General features: G+C 37.9%; 1 long non-coding RNA gene across 1 annotated transcript in view; it reads right to left on the bottom strand.

Moving 5' to 3' along the window:
• Positions 1-21,061, bottom strand: part of LOC138403209 (uncharacterized) — a 394,515-nt gene that overhangs the window by 351,211 nt on the left and 22,243 nt on the right. The window contains exon 2 of the long non-coding RNA XR_011237494.1: positions 12,549-12,575. This is a non-coding gene — a long non-coding RNA (uncharacterized lncRNA). The remainder of the gene's footprint in view (positions 1-12,548; positions 12,576-21,061) is intronic.

Here is a 21,061-nt window from a genome sequence, read left to right as displayed (position 1 = left end):
TGCAGTCAAGGGCTAACTTGTACCTATCTGAATAATTAATTAATTTTTAAATTAAATTAAAACAAATGGCAAATGCAAAAGGCAAATGCTAGTGGAAACTAAAATGGATTAGGTATGACGTGATTACCTTTTGCATGATAGATAAGTCTAGGTAGTAGGTGGCTATAACACAATTGTTACCTAATATGACGCAGTGATACTTGGCCAACTATTGCCAAGCGGAAAGATTGCGTAAAAAGGGCAATAGACTTTGTAATAATGCAAATATCCATGAAACGATAAAACTAGAAACAAATAAACACAAGCATGTTGATTTAATAAGGCACCTTTTTTTTTTTTTTTTTTTTATACAGCAGGGGCAAAATCCTCATGGACACCCGTAGGTAGAGCCGGACTCTTACCGGCTAAAAAACCCCTGCTGTCTTCTTGTTGACCGTGTACCCGCCTTTCAGCCTACAACACAGCAACATTCTTGTCTTTTACTCTTTTCCTTCTCTCCTTTTCTCTTCTTCTTCCTTTTCCTTCATTATTATTTCAGCAAAGTCTGTTATAGCTGTCCAGTTTTCCTCAGTTTCTAGCATTTTTTCTATTAGATTTTCTACTGTTAAGTCTCCCATTCTACTGACAATCTCTCTTCTCTCTTTTTCCCAGTTTGCACATGCAAATATTGTGTGCATCGCATCATCAACTTCGCTGCAGTAAAAACATCTAGCATCTTGTCTTTTACCAATGCGTACGAGGAAGTCCATGAATACCCCGTCCCCTGTTAGAAGCTGCGTCAGTCGGTAGGACAGTCGGCCATGTTGTCTATTTGTCCATTTTTCCAGGTTTGGAATGAGACAATGTGTCCATCTACCTTTAGTCGAGCTATCCCACTCTCTTTGCCATCTTGCGAGGGTTTCCTTTTTCGCGGTTCTGATTTGTTCGGAGTTTTTGGTGTTTCTTGTCTCCGTTCTCTCGAGAGCCAGTAAGTGGATAGGTATTAGGTTCGCCAGTACCAGCGCTGCGTCCGTGGATACAGTTTTATAGGCAGAGCATACTCGAAGCGCCAGCGCACGTTGTGCTTTTAGGATTCGCCTTTTGTGCACTGCGAACTTCATTGCTGGTTCCCACACCGGCGCAGCATACAGGATTATCGATTGGGTAGCTATAGCCAGCGTTCGTCTTTTGTTATCTCGTGGGCCCTTTGTGTTAAGGAGTATTTTGCACAAGGCCCCTGCGGTCCTAGAAGCCTTCTCGCAGACAGACTTTATGTGTGGGCCGAAGGTTAGCCCCCAATCCAGCTTGACTCCTAAGTATGTAACACTGGACGATGGGACTACCACTATTCCTCCACAGTCAAAATATATGCTATAAGCATTTTTCCTTCTATTGAAGATGACGGCTTCTGTTTTTTCTAGTGCGATCTCCAATTTATTCTGTCGCATCCATAGGTCAACAGCGTGTAGCGTCTCGTTTGCTTTAATCACCATCTCGTATGCATCATTTGCGGTTACAGATATCGCCAAATCATCCGCGTAGCAGACCAGCTTGACTCCTTCCGGGACATCTATGTTCATTACATCATCGTAGAGGATGTTCCACAAGGTAGGGCCTAGTACTGATCCTTGTGGTACTCCGCCAGTTACCTCTGCCCTGTCCTTGCTGTCAAGTTGGATGTGGCGGTTTGTAAAGTAGTCCACTATTACATTTATTATGTATTTGTTGACTTTCCGAGACCTTAGCTTCTTGATTATAATCGACCATGTCGCCGTATTGAAAGCATTTCGGACGTCGATCAGAATAAGTGAATTCCACTGGTTTTTATGCTTAGCTTCTTTTGCTGCACGAACTACTTCGTCAACAGCGTGAAATAAGGCACCTACAAGTTACCTATGTGAATAGAGTTAAAATTTAAATTGACGACAGCAAATCTACAAAATTAGGTATGTACCTAGGTAAGTATTCCGTACGTCGCAACTTGTCGCATTGACAAAAATCAGGCACCATTGCTTTGTTTCTTTATTTCTTAAAGTTTAGGGTTTATAATTGTATGATTTGCAATGGTGCCAACATATTATACTAACCTACGTACGCCGCACGCGGCAAGCATCAAATTACGATGAACGGACAATACATATTACCTAAGGTAGGTAGTCAGTTATATTTATTATCACAACGCGTTGTGGTTTCGTCAAAAAGCCACACCGTGAAACTCGTGTTTAACCTCTATGAAAATGCCCATGACCCCCATGACGCGCTATGGTAGGTACAAAGCGAAATAATTCATGTCGTGGTTTTCATGTTATTCGATACAACGCGTTGTGGCAATGAAGAAAAGTAATGACGCGATCTGGAGCCCAGTACGCTTAGTACGAGATTTTAAGTGTCACCAACGTTGATAGTATTCGAGGATCGAAACACTTCCGCGTTATAGCAATCTAGATCTTAAAGGCCTTGTTTTAAAGCTCAAGTTTGTCTACACATCTACAGCCAGCGCTCCAAGTGGAAACGTTGCAAAATTAAAATCAGTGGCATTGAATTTTTTATTTCAATTCAAAGCTCTTAAAGTCAATTTTACTTTGACGTTATTGTGTTTCGATTCTCAAATTCTAGCAACGTTTGGTGAGACGTAGTACTATTATATTATATTCTGTGGTGAGACGTAAAATGTTATACTAAGCGTACTGATGCAATCACGAGTCACGACATTAGTTATCTAGCTTCATACTAATTAATCTGTGGAATAAAGGCAGAGAGAGACCGTGGCAGAGAAAAGAGACGTCGCATCTTCTATAAAACACGCGGACGCCACAAATTATTTACAATCTTGAATTTTAAAGCCTTATTGAGCAAAGTGGGAAAGCGAGAAGGTCGCATTCACTTCACCGCGCCTGCGAATTATTGATTTATTAGGTAGGTACCTACGTAACTACTAGATTACCTAGGTATGCCTACCTACCAAATTATTCTATTTTATGTAAGTAGGCACCTTGGATAAATAATGGTAGGCACTAACTGAAAAGTGAAAACTATTGTCTTTGCTTGATATTTTAACACATCAAATGGAGGATAAATAAAATAGCTTCAATTTTGTTTTAAAAATTGATAGTGATTGAGACTGTTTGATATCCAAGGGGGGAGAATTCCATAGCAGTATAGTATTTTATATTATGTTTAACATCAAATAGTTTTCTTCTCGTTTTCAAGATGTTTTTTTTTCTTTTTTTCCATCTAAAAATTGTTAGTAGTAATGACATATTTTTTACTTCAGTTGTATACCTAACTTTGCAATCTATATTCTATACCTATGCAATCTATATGCAATCTATGCATGCAAAAGGAAAGGTTCAAGTCTCCAGCTTCCATCCTAGCTAAGTAGGTATTTACTACTTACCTACCTTAGGTAGGTAGGTAGGCTTTACAAAAACACACAATCTATAATATTAGGTAGGCAGGTACTCCATGGAACTAGGAATCGACTTTATTACTTTGTTCGGTGATCTAGGTAGGTAATCTATGCAAAAACAGTCTCATAAAAAATGCGCAATTTTTTAAAGAAACTGTTGAGTACATTGATCCCTCGAGTTGAGAGTTGAACAGTGACCGTACATTATTGTAAAGCGCCATCTGTGGTGGTTTTGGTGAATTACGATACAAGCAGGTCCTAAGAGCAAGTCACCTAGATAATTTATTGGTATGTACCTACCTACTAGTCACGTAGGATATTGTGCCACCTAGCGGTACTATTGTGAACTATGTAGTTGAGGGACTCTGAAGTAAAACCAGTATGATACGAGAGGTGGCGCCACTAAGTTGGTCCCTCATTAAATTCGACTTTTTTCGCTCTTGAATATTATTATGCTCGTGAAGCTGGAGTTAGAAGCCAAAGCTGAAAGACCTTTTCGTAACCACGCAAAATATTTAGCTCTTTTAAAAAATGTTTATTGTGCTAACTGGTGCGAAAGATTTGGTTGCGCGGCGCGTGCGCGAACTGACTCCCTTGAAAAAGGACCCCGGATGGGTTCGAAACTAGTCGGGCTAACGTCGACTAAACACGTGAGTACAGCCGGGACAGATAGGTATTATTTATAACTCAATTTTATTGTAACGTACAGCTGTAGGTATACCGTACATTATAATAATTTAAAATAACTACAGTTGCCGGCAAGAAATATTGTACATCGACCTTTAGAAAGAGATTTCGCCTTTGTAGAGCGTTGTCTCTGTCACTCATATCTACCTTTGTGACGTTTTGTTTGTCTCAACGACAGAGACAATGCTCTACGAAATCGCTGCACCTTTCTAAAGGTCCGACTAGTAGTGGGTATACCTAGTCCAGCTTAGATTATTAGGTAGTGGGCCACTACTTAATAATCCATAACCTAACCATGATTATTATTAGAATAGAATAGAATAGAATGTTTTTTTATTCATGTAAACTTTTTAAAAGTGCTTATGAATAGTCAGGTTTAATTTACCACTGGTTCGGAATGCCGTTCCTACCGAGAAGAACCAGCAAGAAACTCGGCGGTTGCTCTTTTTAATTTTTCAATTTACAATGTTATTATACCGTACTATATTATAATTATATATTATATTAAATCCGGAAATCCCTCGGTACAACCTGAATAAGCCGAAAATGATCCAGGCGAGGGCGATACGTATTCTGTACCCCGGCTTCCTTCCATTGGCAGGAATTCAAATTACTCGTGCTAGTACGAAATCAGCAGCCTTGTTATCGACATGTGGGGTATGAGAAGATTTAATATTATTCAATCAGCGTCAATTTAATGCACATCAAGACACCAAATAAATAAATGATTATGATTTCAGAGGTTTTTACTTTTTACAGATTCGATAGGGTAGGTAGGTATATAGGTAAAGCTAGTAAGTTAGACTAGTGACGCTAAAATAAACTTGACTTTGGGTTAAGTGTACAAATATCACAACATATTGCCTACCTACGTTTTAATTTTTTTTAGTCATTTTCTTAGGTACCTACCTACTGGTCAATTCACCTTACTTCTAAATTTCGCAAAGATTCAAAACTATCTTAGAAAAAAATATTATTAGGTAAGTAAGTTTAATTATAGGTACCTATACCAATAATTATTTATTATACCATACCTAAGCTACGTATAAACAAGGTAAAAATGTGGAGATAGATTTTTAGAGTTTCCCCTCCCCCGTACGGCAAATTTCCCTGGACAAGATATTTACCTACCCTAAAGAAAATAAAATAGGTATACCAACTTTCGAACGTATATTTTAATATTTTTACCAAGCAGTGTATATTATATTTCTATAAACATAATTTTAGGTAAGTTACCACAAAACCATCATCATGAACAGAACACACATAATTATTATATTCTCAAGTGGGCTCTCTCTTCCAAATGAAGTAAAAGAAGACAAAAAGTTGCACGAGCAGCACTGCGACAAATACAGCTGCTTTGATGAAGCACTTGAAGTCCAACTTTTTAGTATAGACATACACAGGTGGTTCCTCATACACCGTCTCCTCAAATGGAGGTTTCTTAAAGCGAAATGGCATTCCTATAGGTAGGTATAGGAAAGCACTTGGTTTAGGTATATAAGAAAATAATAATTAAAATTACCTACCAAATTAAATAAAAACGCAGTGGTATTATAGTTGAACATAGTTTGTGTATAAACTGACTAAAATCATGTTAATTTACGAGAAAAACATCAATATTTTGGAAACAACCACAAATATATTGTCAGTTTTTGATTAGATTGACAATGAAATTAAAGGGTTATTGTCAAAATTCAAGGTTTGAGTCAAGTATCGAGGTTTTATACGTTGAAATTCGTGGTTGAAATTATTTAAGACCTAGCTCGACTCAATACACAAACATAGAAAATATTCTTCATAAAGACTGACCATAATAACAAATCATAAAAGAGGACCTTTCAGGCGTCCTTCGTCTTTGAATGGTGTTAATTTACTCCTGAATCGACGCAACTCCCGAGTGTGACTCTTCAATAGGACACTCCGAGTCGCAAGCTCGAAATTGTATATGGAAAATGTTAAAATAATAAATAGAGGCTGCGAACTCGAAAGGAGGGTGATTTTCTAAAGCTTCAGCTATTTTCAATGGCCCACTGTTTAGCGTTTCTCGTTGGACTGTTTTCCTTTACAGACCCAGTATGTTTAGAAATTGGTAAGCACTTGAAAGGGCGGAGAAATTTCAAGTATCTTAACTTGGAGCGATTGTTTTCCCTTTGCTTTCGCTTAATAATAGAGTTGGCTATAGAAAAGTTTTAAGCACGAGCAGGAAGGTACGCTGGAGTGCCTAGGTAAAATAAAAGTGGTTCAGTGCGTGGGATTTTGTTTACGGCCTGTACTGTAGGTGGGTATACGATACCTAACTATCCATTAGCTAACTTAGTGCTATTTCTTTTTGTTCGATCCACTCATGTACCCACTTAGCTCATAGTAATATAGGTATAATTATTGTGATGGTAGTATTTAGCGCCATTCTATGAAAATTTTCTCGAACTTTGCCTGGAAACCTCCTCATTGTACACCATCAATCAACATTTCAGTCAGTGTATCAATCAGTGACAAAATATGACAATACGGCTAAGCGAGGCAAGGGGTGACTATTAGGAGAGGTTGGAGGTCACTAGGGGATATTTTTCTCTCTATTAGTTATCAGTACATACCAGTCAATCAGATCAGCGAGCCAAGGCCAAACCAAGGGTTCAGAAACCAGATGTTTACACCACTAAGTCAGCATCATTCATTCAGCTCAGTGAACCAAGGATTCAGCAATTAACTGAAAGTACGTCATTATCAGTATGATATTTACGCGTATGACGTACAGATCAACTCAGATATTCGCCGTGTGCCTTGTGAGAGATTGCTACTCTAATAACACTACAACTCTCTGTTACAGTTCCAACACCGTATTACGAACCTGTAGATTAATCCGCGACTAGAAGAAAGGAACAATTAACACGATGACAATACCGCTCGCGTTGCAGGGCTATTATTCTAGAAACAGTTATTCTAGGCCCCAAGCGGGCATGGAACAATAGTTGGCCCAATTGTGTTACCAACCAGCCACTTTTTGTTTACTAAAAAGGAAAATGATTCAATGGAAATTTTAAATGGTTTTTCTTTTATGGTCTTCTTTATTCAATACCTAGGTGTCGCACTATAATTATCAGAAAAGGTCTTCTCCCGTGCGAAAATCGAACTCTTATGGTTTTCACTTACCAGTTACCACCCCTTTTCATTCCTAAAGTAATGTTCAAAACCGCAGGCACACTTACGCAATGTTGTTGTTGTTGTTGTTCACTCGCCTTCATGAATACAATATATTATGTCAGTGGTTCAAAATAATTTACTTTCTTTCTGACCATGATGCGCATCGGGGCAACGCGACGGTGATCGTGACCGTCAAAATGATCTAAATAGGATTTCCACAGGACCTCCATATAAAATCTGAGTAAAAGAAAAACCAGCCAAGTGCGAGTCGGACTCGTGCAAGAAGGGTTCCGTCCCATTATCTATAAAACAGCAAAAAAAATATCACGTTTGTTGTATGGGAGCCCCCTTAAATATTTATTTTATTCTGTTTTTTAGTATATTTTGTTGTTATAGCGGCAACAGAAATACATCATCGAAACTTTCAACTATCTAACTATCACGGTTCATGAGATAGGTACAGCCTGGTGACAGACAGACAGACGGGCAGACAGTTGGACAGACAGACGGACGGACAGCGGAGTCTTAGTAATAGGGTCCCGTTTTACCCTTTGTGTACGGAACCCTAAAAAGAGATCTGAATCATCAGAGATAGCTAGGTAGCGTCCGCCTTCAAATTATATAGCCATAGGTAGGTAGCCCGGCGCCAGGCCGGGGGGCAATCGGGGTATGGGGCTGGGGACGCTCCGCATACCTACACGAACGTCACCCGCGCTATCCCGCATCGGGTTAGCGAGGGGCTGTGCGGGTGTGCTGTGTGTGTGTACTTACTAAGTATTTATTCTAAGTTTAGTATTTGTTCTGGGTATGTGGTGTACAATAAAAGTATCATTTCATCATATCCCCCTCGGTACCTAAAACATAATATCATTACAGTCATTTTCCAGTGAGGCGCATATAGCTTTTTAACTTCAACGAACTAATTGGTAGGTACTGCACATCTTCTGAATGTGTTTTACTGCATTTTTCAAACAAAGCTATTATATCCACCTCGCGACAAGATGAGGCATGCAACAATTAATGCAACGACAATACCACTTCATCATGCTAGGAACAGTTTTCCTAGGCGCCACTGAAAGAATACGCCGGAGCGGTCGTGGAACAAAAGATGGCCCAATTGTGTTACCAACCAGCCACCTTTTGTCCACCAAATAGGGAAATACTACAATAGAAATTTACAAATGAAAAAACCTGAAGGATTTCCCTTTGGATCTCTTTTATTCATTCGACAGCAAGGCATTGGACTTATTCTTGATTTTTGATCATAATAATTTTGTATAGAAGCAGACGTTACTTTGCGGAAGTCCATGATATTATGCAATGAACCAAAAACTTAATTTGCCGTAATCCGCTGCAACAGGTCGAATCTGTATCATGCAGCATGCGATGCAGCATGCAGCACGTGGCTGTTTTTCCTGCATGGTTAGCAGTGGGAGGGCGGGTGGTCCATTTCGCATGCTGCATGTTGCATCATACAGATTCGACCTGTTTCAGCGGATTACAGCAAATTAAGTTTTTGGTTCATTGCATATATTAATTTTGATAAAAGTATTTCGTTATAGTTTCAGACACGGAACAGAATTTTCTGTTCTGTGGTTTAGAGAAGGTGTGAACAGTGAAAGTGATGCATTGTCCCTGCTTGGTACACTTAGCAGGGGTACAGTCTAAGATTTTAATAATTATTAATCAATAGTAGAGTCAGACTAAACAGCGGCAAGCGGCAACCTCACGAGGTATTGGTTTGCCACGCTTTGTAGACTGTGGTTTGTGGATACCAAGGGATTAAACATTTGCCTCGGTCAAGAAGAGGGCCGAGGCGCATCCACAACAGTTGCACTGGCGCGCAAGACTAAGCCTTGCGAGGGTAGTATATCATCTTCTGGACCACCATTTTGGTACCTACCTAGTACCTACTACTTATTTATATTTTATGCACTTACCTGAGTTTAACGAATTCGTGAGGAATTCTCATTTATATGTACTTCTGTGCACTATTTCCTTCAAAAATGAAAGCTCGCAAAATAAAAACTTTGGGGGCACTTTTATGCTCATAATAAGCTAAAATATAAAGCGAATTGTGCGCAATGAAAAAGAAATTAATTTGAATGAACTTTGAAATTGGATCTTCAAGTGCGCTCCAACTAAAATATAGAACATTTTCCACAAAGCCATTCATCGAGCTAGCTAAGAAGTGAATCTTTATGAATGCCACCAAATTGTATGAGAGTAGTCCTCTTTCAAAACTTCTCATGAATAGTGTTAATTCGCTATAGCGAATTTGCTCGACGCTCGTCAATGGGGTATTTGGAGCCTTGAGGAGCGTACGGGCTCATAAAGTCGCAATATTGTGTATGGAAAACGCGGGAAACATGAATGGGTAGGTTTCGAGGAAAGGAACACGCAATGGGGCGTTTTGTATAGAGAGCTCACGGGGAAATGCTTCACAATAGACACGTAACGTTTGACATTTAATTTATTACTACACGACGCTAAAAGTGTTCACATTTTCTTACATGTTATAAAATACTCGAGATCCATTGTGCAAACAACTTTTTGAAAATAGTCAAGAAAAAAGATTTTTAAAAATCTCTCAGGAACCCTTAGTTTCCCGGAATAAAAATTAATTCAGTCGTTTTAAAGGCAATAACGCAGTTAAGTAATTCGAAATATAGACAGACATTTTTATACGTTTGTAGTCAGAGTAGGTAAGTAGATATAATATTTAGATATATTATGTTACAGATAAAAGCCGTTTTATCTAGTAAAACCTAGAATTCACTATTAGAGTAAAAACTATTTAATTTAGAGAAATTTTGGTTTAAGTAGTTATTAGAATCAAGCACCTATCTTTTCCAAATAAAATGCCAACTATTCACTCATATTTATCTAATTAACTAATTTGTGAACTGACTGAGTGACTGACTGTTTTTTTTAACAAAGGGCTACGCCAGAAGACTCGCACCGTTATCCCTTCATTCAACTTCACCTAAGTACTCGACCTTCGTTTCGCTACGAAATCGCAGTCTCGTGGCACGCCATCTCCCCGCTTCACTCCACTTAGCATGATTCATTCAAGACCTCGTTCGGAAGCTTCTGGGTTCACGCTTTACAAAAAAAAACTCTAGGAAATAGGACAGATAAAACAACGTGGAGTCGGGGTGCTCAGATTTCGTTCTGGACTACTTAGTTCATTCAAATTTTTTTACAAGTTTTGCTTTAAGTCAGAATCAATTTTTACGAGGTAAAACGGATTTAAACTAAAAATGGATTTTAACTGTGACACGATAGATGATTAAAGTGTAATATGCCAAAACAAACGTACCTATAAGAACTGTAACCGAAAATTGGTGATCCTAAGTCCGGCTGTTAACACCACCTTCGTGTTCTGTATAGAACATGGAACCGTTTCGACGTGAACCCTACGCATCATAGGGCGGGTAGAACAAGTCTTGTTTATATGTGAAAGTTAACTTGTCTGCCAGCAAAGTCACAGGCTGCTATATTATGTATAATTTGCTGTACAAGTACGTAATTACAGCAACCCTTGTAGCCCCTGTTTTCAGCTACATCGCAGCGCTTCGAAAGCCGAAAGGAAAAAACGGGGCGTGCCTGAACAAAGCCACCTATACAATGGGGCCGTGTGAACAATGCTAACTAGAAGAGATGCTGGTGTAGCTTGTATCATTCGCAGATAGAGATGGAGGACAGACGAGTGTTTGGTGCCTGGATGTCATTCCAGGATACGGAAAACTACAATATTTAAGTATTCCACAATATTATTATGCTTAACTGCGTTTAAAAGTATATATCTGCTAAAATTATGAGGCTCATGACACATTAGTAAGAGAGTTATACAATTGAAGTATAATGCGTACAAAATGACTTCTCAGGCGCCATTTTAACTTTGTGTGTTTTTTTATTTGTCACGTCAAAAATAAGATTTTTCTTCCTGTCCTTATTTTAAAGGTGAACCGTACTTTTAACATGATAACATTATTTTAACATGATGATCCATAGAGAAAAGTCATTTTGTGTGGACTATAAATTCGTGATCATTTCGCTTTGACAGAGTTTGCTAAAAGAGAGACGCGCGAATAAGTGCGCCCGCACGCGTCTACGAGACGGAGCGTAGCACTCTGTGGTAGCACTGCGCGTGTTTCGAGTTCCTACTACTGCAATGTACCTATTCCCTTCACTTATTGATTACTGATCATCATGAAATCGTGACCTAGTTAGGTAAATGCATTATTTAATGCTTAATTTGCTAAGCAGAAAATAAAATAATATCCTTCAAAATTCCAGTATTTCCACAGTCAAGCTAATATGAAAATAAAGTATTTTTGTCGCCACAATACAAATTCATGGCTGTCCAAAATAAAACTCAATCTACAAACATCTCTATAAAGAAATTTCAAAGAGTATAATATATACTTACTAATTAAGTATGTCATCCCAGTTTCGAAAGAACATTCATTGGCAGTAGCAGTGTAGACTGTAGAAGCAACGCGCAATATCTACTAGCGTCGTATTAATATTCAAATGACACTTTTCACATTGCACATCCGCAAGCTCAGCACTAACAACAGAGTCCGCAACAATGTGCCCTCTGAAGAGCTCCGAACAATCGAATGAAGACAATAAGCAGCGATACTCCGAGACAAAAAGAGGCGAAATAAAGGCTCACTTGTTTCCTGGCCGCATTGTGAGGAACGGGAGAGGGCAGAGACAAAAGCGTAATGTGCCACGGGCCCAAACAATGGGGACTGAGCCATTATTGTTACTGTAGCGGCGCTTTAGCGAAATATGTACGCGGTGGCTCCAGCGAACTTGACATGCTGAGGCGGCCTTGCCGCGAGTTGACTCGTGACGCGGACGCACTGACTCATGTCAATCGCGCGAATATTATAACAAAGGCAAACGAGTGAATTATCTTTATACTCTCATTTCTTTAAAAAAAATCTGCATTCTTATTTAATACAAATGCAAAATTGTGTCCGTCTGTAGGAACATTAAGTTTCACCTTTCATCACGGCAATTCGCTAAAATAATGATGATGACATAGAGCAGATTGGTATGGTCTTCTTCTATACATAACATACTTTGAGGAGAAATTTGTCCGAAAAAGTCGGAGAACCGATAAACTACTTCTCAAAATTAATCACACTTAAAAGATTTATTGCACTTTACGTCTTGACTAAACTTTTTTTTAACATAAAATAATAATAAAATAAAATAATTTGAACTAAGTAATGTGAATTCAAATTGATACTCAATAGAGCCACAAAATATTTAATAAATACCAAAACAATATTCATGCACAAAAACTTACCAAAGCTCGAGTACGGTGACTATTTTCCTGAAACAATAAGCTTTTATTTAAATTTGTCGATGAAATTCAGTCGCAATCATAAGTTAGCCAATGGTAGCAATACTGCTGTACACAGCAAAGAAGTTGGAAGTACTACTACAGTCACTAAAGTGACATGTACTTACTAAATTGACAGGTTATAGTGCTACCATTTTCACTATGTTCTTTGCTGAAAAGAATAGCATATTATTATTTTTACTGTGCAAATACAATAAATTGTTGCTGTTGTTGTTGTTGGCTTTTATGGTATTTTTGCTCATTTGAAAAAACAGTGAGATGAGTGAGAAATTGTCGGCCAATCAAATCGATTGCAATCGTCTAGCTACAACAGTACAACAACAACTACAACAGTAGTTGGCCCCCTGATGGTAAGGACGATGCAGTTCTTTTCGACCAAGAATATATTGTCTCTATTCTGTCAGTTTATTAAGCACTCTATTAAGCTTAGGCTTCGCCGATACGTTAGGTGGCTCGCCGCAGCCGAAGGCGAGACATTAGGAAGAACACCTAAACTAATTCTCAAACGTGTGCAAAGTCTGCCAATCCGCATTTGGCCAGCGTGACTATGAATAACAACCCGTTCCCACTTGATAGCTGTCGGGCCCGGATTTTAATCGATGTTCCAGGGGCAGCACATTTTATATGAAGCTATTCACACTTGTCTGAAACCGATTTTGTGTCAAAATATTCTGCCGCTGGAACATCAGATTAGAATCCGGGCCCGACAGCCGACATGTGGGAACGGGTTCTAAACTTTTTCATTCTGAGAGGAGACCCGCCCGTACTCAGAAAGTAAGTGCACGATGGGTTAAATTAATGAATAAAAAAAATTGACCCTGCCTGAAATCGAATCAGAGATCTTCTATACGCACACAGGCACAGCGCGTAGGTACACCACTACACCCGAAAGTTTTTTTTTTTAATTATAAAAACACGATCCCTCTATATATTATACCATAGATCATTATCCATTATTATATTGTTGCCCTCTATGGACTTTGAAGTATCATTTCGTTATCGCGGTCAAAAAGAGCCGCGTTTGATTTCTCGCTTTATGATTTCTGCAGAGAGGGCAATTGCAGGTTTTATTGACAAATAACACACTCATTTTTTTATAAAGGGGTAGTTGCAACAGCGTATAATGTTGGTATAGGTATTTATTAGCTAGGTCCTAGCCCTAGTTGTTTTCCAGATGGGTGATCTATTCGCTTATTTTGCATTGCAAACACAATTTGACACAAATTACTTATTAATTTTAATTCCCAGTACCTACTACGCTCGGTGGGGCGGGCGGGGCGCTTTGAATCGGTAAATAATTGTCAGTTTGTATGGCACGCGTCTTCCAGCGTATACCTACCTGTGTCCATTTCTATGGCTGTATCTAAAGGGTTTGGTCAAGAGCTGTCTTGTTAACTATAGAATTACACTATGCCTAAGGGTAAATCACAGTCACCCCACTCCTCATATTGGGGTAAAATTACTGCTTTTATAATTATTATTATGTAGTTGATATTCGCATCGCAATTCGCCATTGTTTTGAAATACAATGAAGTAATTCTGCTAAAACATAAGTGGGCGGAGTTAGCACATGAATAAAATGGACAAAAGAGCAAATGTACGGGAATCTTATAATGGGCTTGGTGAATAGAATTTTCATTAAATGATGAACAACTGTGATACCACAAGCGGCGACTAGGACTACACTAAAAAAACAATAAAAAGGATTTTGTAAGTAATAGGTAAGTTTATAACAGTTCGTGGCAATGTTATAGCGAATGTATAAGTTGTTACAATATTCATTAACGCCACACGCAAGACTTTAAGCGTCGGCGCGTGGCGATTTGTTCACATTAGGGTTCCGTACGTCTGAATGAAAAACAGAACCTTTATATATATATTCACCTCTTTTCCTTTCATCCAGAGGATCCAGATGCTCCTATAAGGACCCTCCAGATCCGGAGAAAATTGGCTTTGCTTGGAAAACATGAGGCGATTAAGATGTAGGATAACTTGTCACTCCCTAAGCATGCTGTGTTTACCTATAATAAGCTTATCATTTTGCGAAAGTATGTTGTAAAATTAAAATTGCTATACTTTGGAATTAAAATCAGCTGTTGATAAACCCAATAAAGAAAATAAAATAAATAGAAAGGTACACGTATGAATTTCTGTTACCCAAATACGAACGTACATAAAATTGAATATATTTAAGAATAAAGACCTTTTTTTTTTGGTGGTCCAGAATCGGCTTTTTACAAGTACTTACTAAATAACATAGCATAGGTACCTATTTCATTTCAGCTACAAATTAATGATGCTTATCTACGTATATTTTTTGTGCAAAAAATTGAAGAGAAAATAGCAAACCAGTCAAAATAACATCAATGCTTACTTTATTTGATTGAAATCTTCAGTTATACGAAGAAATATCAAAAGCACAGACGGGCTCTAGCCTCAACAAAAACCACTAATCTTCATACAATCCGTAGCAATCCTTCAAATTTCAAGAATATTCGTGACCACATAGAGATGGGATATGAGTAATAAAATTCAATTTTCATATTGCAATGGCAACAGTGAAAGATTGAATTCTGATACGCCCCCGCGGCAGCGGCATTCAGCGTCGCCCGAGCGTGGTGGCCGGCGCGCGGCGCCCGCACTGGGGAGCTCGGAATTTTGGATGAAATTACTTATAGAATGGACGTATTGAAAAGTGTTTACATTTCAATTTAGTTCAAAAGATTTCGATGTTTGCTTTTTAACCGACTTCAAAAAGAAGGGTTATCAGTCCCTTTCGCAATTATTTATTTATTCGTGTACCAACTACGAGTGCCAAAAACTTAAAATTAATACATAATATACAATGAACAGTCTAAAATGGAATCGGACTAACAGCTGAGTGGGATAGAACAGTTATTTTTTAGAATTCCATCGGTTTCTACGTGACATCGCTTTGAGGCACGAATTTGGTAGTAAGTAATGTCAAATTGAGGCTTCGGTCTCCTCCAAAAAGTTTTAGTAAAAAGTATGTATTTTAAGGTTGTTAATTTAATTTTACACACACACCACCCTATGTACATATACATAGTACATATAGACAGTTTGTTTGGACAGGTTACGTAATCTGAGATAAATTTACGTAATTAACGTTATCATGACGCGTCCGATGCCTCATATAATTATCGCTTTGCATCAATAAACCTATATCAATTGTGCCAAGTCACCGCAAACAATGGAATAGTTCCCAAAGCGCAGGTTCGCCTCTATTGTAATATATTAATTAATAAAATAAAGGGGGTAGGGAGCTATTGTCCGGCCAGGATGGATCAGATCTCATTAACCAGTCATTGTGCGAGGAACAATGTGGTGGTCAGCCGAGGCGGTGTCGCGTCATCCTTACAATACCTTCGCTTTGGTTACAATCCACAGCCGATCGGGAAAATGGAACGAGTCAAGAAAACAATTGATTTGATGTTTAGATTTCATTAAGTTTTCGGTTATACAAATCAAGTTTCATAAAAATTCTTTCAGTTTTTCAAAATAAGTTTATTTTTACCTAACTACGCAAAGTCAAAAGAAAGGGTTTTGATTTTAGCAGTCGTATGTTTGTTATGTTTGTTTATACATATTATGTTCCACCGTACATTTTAAACTAAACTTACTGAGCCAATTTCGATGTATGATTTGAAGGTGTCAATTGATTCGTTATTATGATGCGGGTGATAAGTATATAGGTAGCTTTAAGTTTTATAGTATATAGGCTACATTTTATATTAGGTTAAATAATTAATAAGTACATAATATAGATGGTGAACTATTTGAAGTTTATATATTTACAAGATCGAGCCTGAATGTATATGTATATGAGTCTTAAAAATATGAGTGTGACAGTAAACAAGATTTTACTTTTAGTAAATAAAATAACACGTTGTGTACTAAGCAATAAATAACTCGTAGCATTACGTAGATGCGCTACGCGAATTCTACGACTTCGCAAAATGTCTTTGTACACCGAAATATACCTACAAAGTGGTTTGTTGAAATTGAAAATTATTATTCACTTGTTATTAACACACATACCTTTTGTTAGTAAACATTGAGGTACTAAAAGGTATCCAAAAAGCTCAGGGTGCTCAACAGAGCAAAGCTCTACTTTACGCCTGAGCACGCGGGCTCCTTCTTTATAAATCGCAAGTCCGACCACATAATAGAGAGTATTGTTCTCAACTTTGGACCGGAGCACCACAGTACCAACTCCTTCCATTTGATCGGATCCAAAAGCGGGCCATTCGACTTGTGGACGATCTCACCAGCTCGTTGGAAAACCTGAAGTACTTGGGTGTTAGGTTTTCTAAATATCCCGTGGTAACTCTTAGTTATAGGTTTTTTTTAATCCTGTGGGATTTTTTAACTCCTAACTTTTTTGATTATCTGGAACAAAAAGTCAATGCCTAAAGATTATGTCCGTCCCCGGGATGCAAGTTATTTCTATAACGAATTTCATCAAAATTGGTTAAACAGATGGACCGTGAAAAGCTAGCAGACAGACGGACGCATTTTCGCATTTATAATGTTGGTATGGATTATAAAGAATAGACGAGCATAAATAGAAATGAAAACTCCGAACTTTGAAATTAAAACTTTTTAATTTCGTTTAGATATAAGTTCTTAGAACCATAAATCTAAAGACTCTCTCTCCAAAGCTAGATAGAGTAAAGAAAGCGAAATCCTACACAAAAGTCTCCGCCGGACAATAGATGGCGCTTGATCTAGATAACGACATGTTAACATTGTCACAATGGAGGCGGTAATGGTGCGATTGTACCTCGGCACAATGCTTTTAGATGTCACCTCCGACAATGGACTCGTTCGATATCTGCTACTGTTGTATTGTTGTACTGTTGTGCTCAGTCAAACGCGACAATCGAACGAAAATAATACTCCAATAAATATTAATATTTGGATGAGTTGTTGCTCTTCAAGTAGTCGACACCCCAGTGAGTGGTGTCGTTGACAAGACGCACCTCTCAACAAATTTTGACGTCCACTGCAGAAAACTTAAGTGAATTGCGATTATCGCAATGTGATAATCACAATAATTTACGTGCTAGCCCCTTGCAGCGTCCATGGTATTGCTACTTTTGGTATTCTCTAATCTTTGCATACAGCCTTGTTTTCAACGTTGAAGCATGATGAATTGATCTCAGAATAAATACCTATAGAAGTAGCCCTATTGTGACTCTTACTGTTAGAGCGAGATGGCATTTAAGCTCTTACCTGACGACTGACCATTTTTTGTCCTTATCACCGTGGACACTTTTTATTTGTCAAGATGCATTTTGTACGTGAGATCTTGACAAACAACGTGAACTGAGGTTATGTTGACTCAAGTATTTTAAAAAAAGGTTCGAAAATTGAATACGATTATTCTTTTTTGAAGTTATTGTGCAATGGTGAGTTACAAGCAGTATACTATGCTGCAATAGCCGAAGCGAACGTAATAGAAGGAATAACATTTCCCAAGTAATAGTACCTCTGCTTGAGCGAGAGGGTCTGTAGGGGCCACTGGCCACGCTAGTTGCATATCTGTAGGTTTATATCTGTGGAACTGAAACATATTGACGACGGACGTTTTAGCAAGTTTTAGGCCTTGTTCAGAGAGACAAGAGAATACGACAGCAGTAGGAAACAATATGTAATACATACTCATGTAATACTTGTCGCAACATACCTACCTACCTACCTATGCGGTAATGATGTGATTGTACTTTAGCACAACAATGGCATCACTCGATATCTGCTTTTGTTGTCTAGTTTGCTGTTGTGCGCCGATTGCTATTTTCCAACCTGAAAATGTTTCCACAGGAAAGTGTCCTGAAAACATCATCATCATCATCATGATCTACCCATCGCCGGCTCATTCTCTCAAGAAGGGTTTCGGTAGACCATATTAGGGGTAGGAATGTGTTTAGTAAACTTCCAAAGCTCATCCAGATTACCGCACTTCTATCTATAGATTCTAGACTGCATCATCATTTTCTATCAGCTAAAATTGCAGTAAACATTATGCGTCTTGTTAGTTATTATAGTCAAAATTATTGACTTTAACCTCAATACAGGGTGCTTGCTAGACATTTTGTATTTAAAATCAATGGAACCACCAGAGGTTTACTATTAATACTCCCAGATAAGTTCGATCCTTTATATTGATTCAATCGAGTATGACGTCAAAGGGTCTGCTTGTTAGTCTGTAGACTTTCTAGAGGTCTTACATCACTGGTCGTGAGCTATAATAAAACGCAAGTATTCAATGTTATTCAAATCCGATGATGGATCACAATTTTAGAGAACATTGTATGAAAACAAATAGCTAACGCTGAATACAAGAGAGAATGTGTTATATGACAGACTTTGTGTATCTTTTCTAAAGTTCAATAGTAATGTTTAGCCTTTGCTATCAGTACCCTTATTATAAATGCAAAAGTGTGTTTGTTTGTTTGTCCTTCAATCACGTCACAACGGTGCAACGGATTGACGTGATTTTTTGCATGTGTATAGATAAAGACCTGAAAAGTGACATAGGCTTTTTACCCCGGAAAATCAAAGAGTTCCCACGGGATTTTAAAAAAACTTCATTCCACGCGGACGAAGTCGCGGGCATCAGCTAGTTTAATATATAGCAAAAATTTTGCTAAGTAGAATTGCACTGGTTCTGAGCTTTTAATTTAATTTAATCATTTAATCATATATTTATTTGCATAGATTGAGGTAGATACAATAGATATTATGTTTATGGGTACAGTAGCTACAATATGCTATAGAGTGGCATGCAAAATAACTTATTATTCTAATTTTACATTTTAAAATTCATGTATTAACAACAATACAATCCAATTAACCCAAGAATAATAAAATTCGTCAATTAAATAATACTATATTTAAATAAATCAATTTAAAAAATCACAAAGTCTATTCTATTCTATTATGTATTAGGTACAAAGTTCTATTCTATTCAATTCTCTATTTTGTGTCTGTTCTGCAGGCTGACCACATCAGACAAAAATGTCACCAATTTATAGTCTCTCTACAGCTGCCCGAAGTTGCGTCTGGTCATGTTAATTAGTGCCTGTTAGAAGTTAGTTACGTGGATCCACTAGGAAAGTGGTAGGTTCAAGATATTTATGAGCCAGAAGTTGTCATAATGATTCATCGTCATCATCATGATCAACCCATCACCGGCTCACTACAGAGCACAGGTCTCCTCTCAGAGTGAGAAGGGTTTTTGGCCATAGTCTGTCTACCACGCTGGCCAAGTGCGGATTGGCAGACTTCACACACCTTTGAGAACATTATGGAGAACTCTCAGGCATGCAGGTTTCCTCACGATGTTTTGCTTCACCGTTAAAGCAAGTGATATTTTAATTACTTAAAAACGAATAATGATTCATGTACAATTATTATGTGAATTTATGTACAAAATGTGAGCGGTCGTACTTATTTTATAGTTGTCCTACAATAGCTGTGTATACCTTTAAGTGGCATGTCACACATTAAAAGACTGTATTTTTTATTTATTTAATAAGCGCATTGTGAACTTGCTGTTGGTGTACCGAAATAAATTAAAATTAAATAATGATCAAAGGTTTTTATTACATACCTACTTATGTAGGTATTTATGCAAAAATTAACAATTAGCGGATTTTTTATACTACACAACAACGCCCAAATCAACAAATCTCCGTGTTTAACCTCCATCACGTATAAATTGAAGATCCGATGACAGAATTGACAATTAATTACAGGAAACAACCACAAGCGACGCGGAACAGGGGTTGGTGTCGAGATGACCTAGGGGATGACCGATAAGGGTCATGTATTATTGACATTCGACCACGAAATTTACTCTTGCTTTTTTTTTTATTTAACAAAAAATAATGATGGGGATTCCAACATCAATGTGATGAATGATGATGCAATGCAGCCTAAGGAGCAACGCGCTCTGCCTAGAAGATGCCTATAATCAAACTTGATTTAAAAGTATATAAATAGGTATATAAAAGGAAAAGTTGACTAGCTAACTCAACTCAGTCTACTGGACGGATCGGTCTGAAATTTAGCATGCAGATAGCTATTGTGACGTAGACATCCGCTAAGAAAGGAATTTTGAAAATTCAACCTCTGAGTGGGTAAAATAGTCGTTTGGAATTTTGTGTAATCCACGCGGACGAAGTCGCAGGAACAAGCTAGTTATCATTATAAAAACTGCCATTCCGTATCCACGAAATACGGATTTTTTTATCGCTAGATGGACGATCGAGACATAGATATACCTAGGAGGTAGATAGGTAATCGTGGAATGAATCGGAAGAGCCGATTGACGCCAAGAAGCAGATTTTATACTAATAAGCCGACAGGAAACTCAGCATTTGCGGTTATAGAAAAAGAACACGCAACTTTTATTAGGAAGATCCCTA

Source organism: Maniola hyperantus, chromosome 1 (genome assembly GCF_902806685.2).
Source record: "Maniola hyperantus chromosome 1, iAphHyp1.2, whole genome shotgun sequence".
Classification (NCBI taxonomy): Eukaryota; Metazoa; Arthropoda; class Insecta; order Lepidoptera; family Nymphalidae; genus Maniola; species Maniola hyperantus.
The sequence above is the reverse complement of the archived record's forward strand: the minus strand, read 5'-3'. Positions and strand labels throughout refer to the sequence as shown.